Below are 9,567 nucleotides of genomic sequence, written 5' to 3'. Positions count from 1 at the left end.
ACCGGTGCGCATGGTTCCCCTGCCAAGTTCTATCGGGTTTATATTTTAGCTTGTGCACCGCTCATAGTTCTTTTGCTCAAGTTCAAGCCTTGACCAGCGCCAGCAGAAGCGGTGCAGTTCTTACGGTACGTATACGTTTACTTTCTTCAACTTGCACGCAACTTTTGTTTTGGAGCGCCCGTACGTGCTGGTGTGAAGTTTAGACTCGTTTATGCATTTGCATGCACCTATGTCGTAGAACGTTTTCTTGTGATCTAGGAGGCAAAGCTGAAATTTCACATAATTTCGTTGAATTATTCCAGAAATTCTATACTACGGCAATGGAAAGAAAGAAAAAGCCGTTTGAGGCTTTATCTCGACAGCAAAAATAGGCCGGCGTTGGGCGTACCCGGTGGTTCTAACGGGTACGTTGCGTTCACCCAAATAGCCAACTTATTACTGATTTGGCTTGGCTCCCGTTGGATTTTTAAAAGGCGGCGGTAGTGCGCTTTAGACATTTCTTGAATTTCTTGTGAGCGTCTGTGCAATAAGGTGTAACCTTTCTCTATGGTGAAAACTTTACGAGGTGTTTCTGCGTTGTATGTTCGATTTAAGTGGTCTTCGCTGCCGTGGTTAGTTAGTTTGGCTGGTTAGTACATGTGCAAACGGTCTTTTGTGATGTTCTGGAGTTGTGGAAGGTCGTCGCCCCTATTGCAAGTACTTGCGTTGTCGCGACATCATTCGAACACTATACGATCAGAGCAGAAACAAGTGCTGTAACCTACCCCGGTTATTGTGTAGGCGTCAGCTCTCGAAGTATTGGTCAATGCACGGTGGGAGCCCGTTTTATCTGCGGATGCGTGCTTGCACCAACTCTGACGAAACTCTGATCATTCGGGACCTATGAAAGCAGTGCTGTGTTGTTTTTGTTCCCTGCTTAGTTCGCCTGTTTACATACTCGCCTGAATGTGTGCTATTGTGGTTTTTAAGTTTTCCCCCGTGGGTCTGTACCAGATACCTCGCATTCAGCTGCTTGTCACCTGTGGTCGTTTATAACTTTGCTGCAGAATTTTGTCCTTAAGTCGAATAAACTTTGGAAGGAAATCGTGAAGCTTTACTCCCGGAAAGCGCTTGTGCGTCCATAGAATTTACAGTTCAAATGCAACACATATCCTCATTTAAATTTTAGAAGAATTTACAGTTTCCGTAAATTGAAATTGCAGATAAACAGAATTCAATAAATTGAAGATTTCTATATGCACACCAAATAAGTTCTGCAAAGTAAAACGGTTTGTTACATTAAAGTTCAATATATGGAGGTCTAATTGTACAAAATTGATTGATATAGGGGTTGATTGGATACAGGGTGTGCATATTCACACGCCTGGTTCCGTAGTCAGTTGTTACGTGCCGCTCTACTTGAGCAATAAACAAAGCAACAATGTTAATGTTTTCGAACTGTTCATATATCGGGAGCACACCAAGAAGGTGATCTAAAACCTCCAGGCATATGGTGACTTTCTGTTCCAAAAGAAAAAAAAGTAATAGTAATAATGTGTACAGTGGCATAGCAGAGTAAACAAACAAAAAAGCTGTCTTTTTCAGACAATGCTACATTTTTTTTTCCTAATTACAGCAGCTGTGCAAGGTGTTCTAGACCACTTAGGATATTTGAAAATTCAGTGTGATGGGCCAGTCTGTTTCCCTTAGTGTTATAATGGCCTCATATTCTTGCGAAGTTAATCATATGACTCCTGTATCCTTACTACAATGAACTCCTGAAATGTTTTATTCCGGCCACTGCTCCTCATCCACCATGCTGCTTCTGCTTAATAGTTCTCAAGGCAATTATATTGCCCTCCTCTCCCTATTATTCAGGCAGAGAAACAGATCCACATGGCCATCACAAACTAATTTTCACTTGCACATGCCCTGACGTTCAAAACATTGCAGTTGAGCTGGAAGCTAGAATCAAGCTAGAAGCTAAAGGGAAGCTAGAATTAGCACTAGTGAAATGTGAAGGTTGTTAGCAAAAGTGCCCACAGTGTGTGAGGCCACAGTTTATGCGAAGATAAAAGTTTTGATAAAAATTGTATAAATTTGGCAGTTGATATTGTTGTTTTATTAATGCTGCTCTTGCTTTAGTTATCCTTTTTTTTAGTCACCATATGTGTTAAATGTCACAGCATTTGATATTATAGCATTGACATATATCAGTGGGGTGGGGGGTCCTCATCTGGATAGTTCATTTCTAATGCATACACTTTGCATGGCTTGTTCGCGTTGCCAACACCTACTGTATTACTTTGCTATTAAAACCTTCACAATTGTTTTTCACACATAAATAAAACAAGCAGTCTAAAAATGCTCCTTTGTCTCATGCAATATAGCACTCCTCTCAACTAAAGCTGTATGTTCTCGAGACACAAGTTGACAGCTACATGTTAGCTGCAAAACCTCTTAAATTTGCAACAATATTGAATATATTGAGACAGAAAAGCTATCTTGGTGAACATAATGCTGCAGATGCTGACCAGCACATGAGTAGTGCTTCTTTTATTACAAACATTTAATCACATTGCAGAGAGTGTGTACCACTTAAATCACAATCATTTTATTCAGATATTTTTGTGTCATTTGCATGTGGCAGAAGCAGGAAATAGTAAGCTGACTCTGCCTTAAAGCAAACATATGCATGAGAGAGCGCTTAAAGCATTACTTGTTCAAACCGAGGCTTTGGTGTCTAGATTTCACGACGAAGAGAGTAAAATGTGAGGTCACACACGCTGTATTCTGAAACCATCTATGACTGGAAGCTTCATTCCACTGATGAGCGCAGTGCCACCCCTTGACTGAAGACGACGCTGTGTTTCACAGTAATTGACATTAAGTTTAATTAAAGCTAAGCAACCGCCTGTGTCAAGGAGTGGGGCTGCTGTGCATTTGAATCCAGGTGGAGGGTTGAGTGGAGAATACAGAAGTTAGTCACCTTTACCGATCCTTGAGCCTCTTAAGAGATTTCCTACAACATCTAAGCTCAGCCTTTCTGTTTTCTTACAGCATGGTTATTACAGGTGGTACAAAACATTCCATTGTACAGTTTCTATAATTCTTTGGGAAAACATACATCACCTCACTAAACAGGAATAGGCTCAATAGGTTCACTGGTATCATCTATAGTGTTTCCATCCAAGACCTATTGCTATTACAAGGCATTGCAGACATTCAGTGACGTAGCCAGAAATTCATTTCAGGGAAGGATTCTCCACTGGTCACTACCACTCCCCCATCACTTCTCTCTCTAGCACTACATAAATGTGTGGAGGGTTTTACATCACACCAAGACAAACTCTAGCACTCCCCGGACAGGAATACTTTAGCAATGAGGATGCACATTTTTACATTGCCAAAACTTTGCTTAACTTCTGACAAAAGTTTTTCATTGCTAAGACTATGCCTAAAATTATGCTATCATCCTTGTGCTGTTTTTAAAAATGACTATATTACCATATTAAAAATAACATTTTGTTTACAAATTGATGTATTCATATAATGTATATTATGACCTTGTTGTTACATTACTTAGGAAAGTGAACTGTGCTAAAAACATGACAGCGCTCTGTCTTGTGTCTTCTTGTTTGCAGCCCAGACTTGTTGCAGCCCAAGTAACAGTGAAGGTCAGCGTTATTTTCTTACCAGATCTGCTAGTGAGTGGTTCAGCCATGGCTGTGTATGGAAGAGAGTGGGCACTATTTTGCAAGTCGCCTATTACTTAATTGCAGGCATTATGGGCATGCTTCCCTGACACCTGCCTATTCTAAAGACTGCAAAGCAGCAAGCACAGCACATGCTATGACAGGGTAGGTGAATCTCGGCTAAGGCAACTGGCCACAGCTATCTGGTGTTGAGCGATCGAGCAGTGATGAGACAATCCCCCTATGTTCCATAATTTTTCACTTCATTCTTGATGCCCTTAATGCGTGTCACCACCCTAGCCCCCTTACTGTATCATCCTCCCCACTCCCTGGAGCTCTCTGAAACTCTTTTCAGCTAATCACTGTCCCACTTTTCAACATTCACGGGGTTGTTGAATGACACAGCATTCTATAACATTCCTATATTTATGTTTCTGTGTGGACATCGAAGCCATTCACCTAGCTCCCATAGTTGTGGCGGCTTCTTAGCTTCCCTGGTCCAGCACCTCGTCCTTGATATAGATTGCCGCGCGCAAATCAGCATTCTGTAGGCCTTTCTTTCTTGTCCCGTTTTCTCTCCATTTTTTCATTCTTAGCAGTGTGTACAAACTAGCCTGAGAGCAAGCTCTTCTGAAGTTTATTAGCATAATGAAAGTCAGAGTCAATGGAAAGTAAAAGAAGAAAGAAGAAGGTGGGGGGAGTGTTTTTTATGAGTTTTCTAAACAAGCAAGTTGATATAAGTAAGTTGTATAATAGCAAGCACCAAGTATGAAAGAATAAAAAACACATTTGCACTTCTCGTCTGACGAAATTTACTGTGCTTTTACAGAAATGAAAATCATTGAAAAGGAAGTAAGTGTTTACGTTGAGATACGAGCACGTAATCTGTAAGCCTCGTAAGCTTATGTCAAGTAAAACAACATGAAATCCTGAGAGATTGAGCTTCTTAAGTACACGTACGTGTTATAATAGGAACACCAACCTTCTTCAGTATGATAAAAGCACTGTAGATCAAGGTTCTCCACGTAATGGAAACATTGTTAAATCTGTTAAGATGTGAATGTGGGCAAGTTGGTAACAAAGTTCTAACTTGCTAAAGCACATTACTGTCCTCATCGAACTAATGACTATAGTTTCTTGTACATGTGTCTTGATCACATTCAGCACAACATTATGCATTTTTAGCTTTCTTTAATACATTCTGTAGCCCCTCAATGGATTCAAGATGCTAGAAACCTATGTTGAACTACAAAGTGCTTGCCATTAAAAAAGACAAGAAGTCAGTTCCTGTGTTAGAAATATTTATTAGTTAGAGAAAGGCTAAAATTTAGTATGAACATTAGCCATGTCTTGAAGTTTTCATCCTACTCATTTTACAGTTGAAGCTAGCTTGCTTCTCAGGTTACTTGTGCTTAGAATTAAAGCACAACAAACAGATGAATGGCTTGCCGGGACGTTATTCACAGAAAGTGGTCACTTTTCTCACTCTCCCCATAGAGTTTGGGCTACTGCTGGTACTGTTGGCCGCATATATAGCAGCCAGTGCAGAGCCACTGAGTGTCGTGTGCCGATGTGCCAGTTTTTCTTAGCATGTGGACACTTCTCCCACGAGTTTCTTCGATGTTGTCTTGACGAGGGCCGAACAGTGAATGAGCCAGTTCATCTTGAAATTTTATAATTGGCGTAGAGTTTCCTTCAAGCATGCCACGAATGTTCCTTGCATTTATGATGACACATCCAACAAGCAACTCAACAGCTACTTTTCTGTACCACTTGAGTCCTTTTCTAAGGCAGTTGTGGTATAACGTCATTTGGTCACTATAGTCGACGCCCTTTTTTGCTGCATTGTAATCGAGACCGGCCTGATGTTTCATGATTGGTGCACCGTCCCTTGTTTTCTTCCCACTGTCCACCAAAGTTGCTTCATATTTGGCGACAGATGTGAGTATCAGAACAGGCCTCTTGTCCATCCACTTCAGTGCCTTCACTCCATTTTTGGACTGAAGTTCGGTAACACTGCCATTTGCAACCTTTACTTCAGTGAGATCTTTTGGCAGCCATTTCCTCACTGAGCGAACTGTGCCACGAATGAAAGTGTCTTCCTTTAGAAGGCGAAAAGTGAGCGGCAAGCTCATGTAGAAGTTGTCTACGGACAGCGGGCACACAACTTCCTTGTAATTTTGCAGGAGTTTCAAGCATACATCTTTGGCATGTCCGATGCCAATTGTTCAGTCACACTTTCCGGCATATACATCAACCTTTAGCCTGTAACCGTCTTTGGTACATGCCTTGAACAGCCTGCCTCTGTAAGAACGAAAGTCTGCCACACCATGGCACTATTGTTTTATCTATCACAACCTCCTTTCCTGGCTCAAGCACAGTGGCAAAAATTTTGGTTCAATTTCTCTACCAGAGGATGGATCTTAAAGACATGATCCTGCAACTCTGCAACCAGTTAATTGTCCGCAAAATGCCGGAACCTCAAAAGTAGGGAGAAGGCGGTCACGGCTCATATTTTGATGAATGAGTTCAACACCATACAGGTTACTTTTTGCCCAGTAGTGACTCGGATAGGAAGATGGACGAGATTAATACAAATTGGTATTCCAACAAATGCTTTCGTTTGTTGGAGATTGGTTTCCATCTAATTTTTCAACTTTGATTTAGATTTGGGAGTAGGAAGACGGAGGAGACCAATACAAATCAGTATTCGAATAAATGCTTTAATTTCTTTGGCATTGGTTTCCGTCCAATTTTTCAAGCGTGATTTAGATTTAGGAGTAGTTGACTTCAACACTTGTGTGAACCTGTTTGTTTCATTGACCATCATTTGCCAAATGTCATCCGTAATAAACAGTGAACATAAAGATGGGGCATAACGGCTAGATGGCAACTGAATGATAGTGGGCGGCCTAGAGTACGTGTGGTGTCACACTAGGCGAAGTGGTTGTTGCCGGTGTCCATTTCTCTAGAGATGGGCTGAGAGAAATGAGAGCATTGTGTCCTGAATCATTCACCTCAGAATCATCAGTCAGGTCTGACTCTCCATTCGACATGCTGGCTGAGGTCTGTGATGGTTCGTAAACACTATCTTTGTCACTGATTTCACTGTCCACTGCTGAACATCTGACACTGAAGCACTTGACTCATCCGCTGGTGATCGCGAAGTTGCTGGTGCATTCTTCTGGCCCAAAACTAAGTTTATTTGTTTCCTCTGCATTGTGCTTTTTTTTTTCATCCGTAAGGGGCATGAGGATCTATCTATTAGACACGCTGAAAAGTTTGGGAGTAGCAAGAAAAATGCAGGTACTTATTCCAATGGCACGTATTTCAAAGACTGCTGCGAAAGTTTGCAAGAAACCCAACTGAGAAATGCGCCGCCACTCCACTCTCCGAAACAAACATGCCACCCCATGTCCAATGCAATAAAAATATATATTAGTTGCAATTTCAAACCTCAGATGGCAACACAAGAGCAAGAATTCTTGCGTGTGGGTCACTGGTGAGTCACGCCACACACAGCATAAAAACGTTTTCGTTGAGTGCATCGTGGATTGCCAGTGGTTCATAGCATTTAACATCAGTCTACTGGCTATCTATAATCTCACACAACAAAAATCGTACCTCTGAGTTAAAGTGTCATAATGTTATCGCAGCAGCAAGCAGATGAATGCCCGTAACTTTGCTGCTGCATAGGAGCACAGGCTGTGCTGTGATGGCACTCAGAGTGACACGTGACTTAGATTCAAGGCAGCATCAGTTATTTGTTGAATCTGTTGCTGCAGTGAACTAATTAAAGTTTAGAGAAATAATGAAAAATACAACCCGAATGTCTGGGTGCTTTTGTTTTACTTCGCACTGTAGCAAGAGAGATGAATTTCCGTTTCGTCTCCTTTTCCCGACGTTTGCACGCGCGCAGAGAACGAAACTATACGTCATTGTCTACATGTGTTCCAGCATTGCGATCATGAATGCTCTTTTATCCTCTCGCGTTTGCCTCAGTGCTGGGGCACTGACTTATACCGCTAATCACGTGTTCTCGTGTAGAGCGCGCACTATCGTCCGCTACAGGAAACGAGACAAGCGCAACAGCTCGCGCGACACCGTCACCGGAAGTGTGCCGGTGACGGTGAAACAAAGAAAACGGCAGGGTATACCCGCCGCGACCCCTCGGCTCCGGTATGGGGGAACGCAGCGAAGGAAATTTGCTTACACAGGCGAAACGGGGAATGTCGAGAGAGTGTTTATATAGGCGGCGACGCTCGCCTCCTGAAATCATGCGTTCGCGGCACTTCAATCATTCTCTATCTGCTGTTAATGAACCAATTTGAAAAAATGCTTGCGGTAGAACACTTCTTAGAGGGCACGTAACAACTTTCAGTGTATAACCAAAATTTGTTATGTAGCCTGTGAGGCGCCCTTTAAAACAAACTCGGTAAAAATCGGGTGTACTGTGGGATGTTGTTACAGCTGCGTCGAGCTTCACAGCCCTCTACACAAGCATTGCTGTGAAGCCTGTGGCAGAAATAGAGTTTTATTCAATCAAATGACTGCATAGAGCGCGCTCTCGTGTTGTGCTACGTGAATTAAATCATTCGTTCCCTGCCTGCACAAACGTTTGCATCTCGAGTGGATTTCAAGCACACCGTATAATAACGTGCAGTTCCGTCGTGCTTCGCAGCACTATACACAAGCACTGCCGTAAAGCTAGTGGCAAAAGTACGATGTCATGAAACCAGATCAATGCATATACCTCGCTATTTTGGGGCGCTGCGTGAATGGAAACATTGCTTGCCTGCCTGCACAAACGTTTGCATCTCGAGTTAATATCAAACAAATCATATAATATGTGCAGTTTCGTCGAGCGCTTCACCGCACTGCATGCAAGCATTGCCGCAAAGCCTGTAGTATAAATAGGGTTTCATGAAGTCAAATTAATGCGCAAACCTCGCACTTGTGGTGTACAAGGTAAACAAAGAATTCGTTGCCATGTCTCCGCAGTAGTTGGTCACGTTGATTTGTGTGAGCATATTGGTTCATGTGCCCCATCTACCTCTGTGATGAGAAAATAAGCAAGAATATCAGCTGCTATGTGTCGATGCATATGCTTTTTATTACAAGGTGTAGGAGCAGTACATCTTACTGCATGAGTAAACCACTCATGGAAACAGTACGTTCCTTGAACATTGTAGCTATTTAATAGCCTAGGAAGCGCGCTATATTGGAAGTTGCAATTTTTTTTCTGTTCGCAAAATTCAATAACTCGATGCTTTTTCTAAAAGCAAAAAATTATAAATTTCGCAATGATACGTATGCTGCGTCAGTAAGTTAAGTAGGCAGCACATAATTAGGCTAAACCAGAGGAATATCCGCAGGTATTTATACAAATGTACAAGTATTTAAAAAAAATGTTTTCTAAAATGTTTTCAGTGTGGAGTAAGGACCCAATGGGCATTCGAACTCCTCTGGACGTCTACTGGACTACCACTTCTGGATATCTTGGTCATCCATAGGACGTCCGCAGATCGCCTAAGGGCGTACGGCGGACATCCACAGGACTAGCAGGCGCATACTAATTGGCAGTCCGAGGGGTGTCCCGTGGATGTCTAGAACGGATATACGGATGTTCCTCGGACGCAAGAATTTGTTTAGGTTTTCATTGCTAAACGTCCGTCAGACATCCGTACGACGAACTGTGGACCATTAAGGGATGTCTGCAGGATGTTCATTTTTATTTAAATGGGCTGAATAGCACAGTTAGCGTAAACATTGGCTTTGTGTAGAATCTGTGCTGCAAAGATGATGCAGTATACTGACATGCACCAATGAAAATACAACTTGCACCCATGGAACAAAGATTCCAAAGCAAGCTAAGTTTACATAAAATGGACAA

At 42.1% G+C, this 9,567-nt stretch overlaps 1 long non-coding RNA gene across 1 annotated transcript; it reads left to right on the top strand.

The window, feature by feature from the left end:
* Positions 1 to 416: 416 nt before the first annotated feature.
* Positions 417 to 4,468, top strand: LOC135908009 (uncharacterized). Its single transcript, XR_011514962.1, has 2 exons — positions 417 to 628; positions 3,624 to 4,468. It is a non-coding gene; the product is annotated as an uncharacterized lncRNA (long non-coding RNA).
* Positions 4,469 to 9,567: the final 5,099 nt, after the last annotated feature.

Source organism: Dermacentor albipictus, chromosome 5, assembly GCF_038994185.2.
Source record: "Dermacentor albipictus isolate Rhodes 1998 colony chromosome 5, USDA_Dalb.pri_finalv2, whole genome shotgun sequence".
NCBI lineage: Eukaryota > Metazoa > Arthropoda > Arachnida > Ixodida > Ixodidae > Dermacentor > Dermacentor albipictus.
Note: the sequence above shows the minus strand (reverse complement) of the source record. Positions and strands in the feature narration are given on the sequence as shown.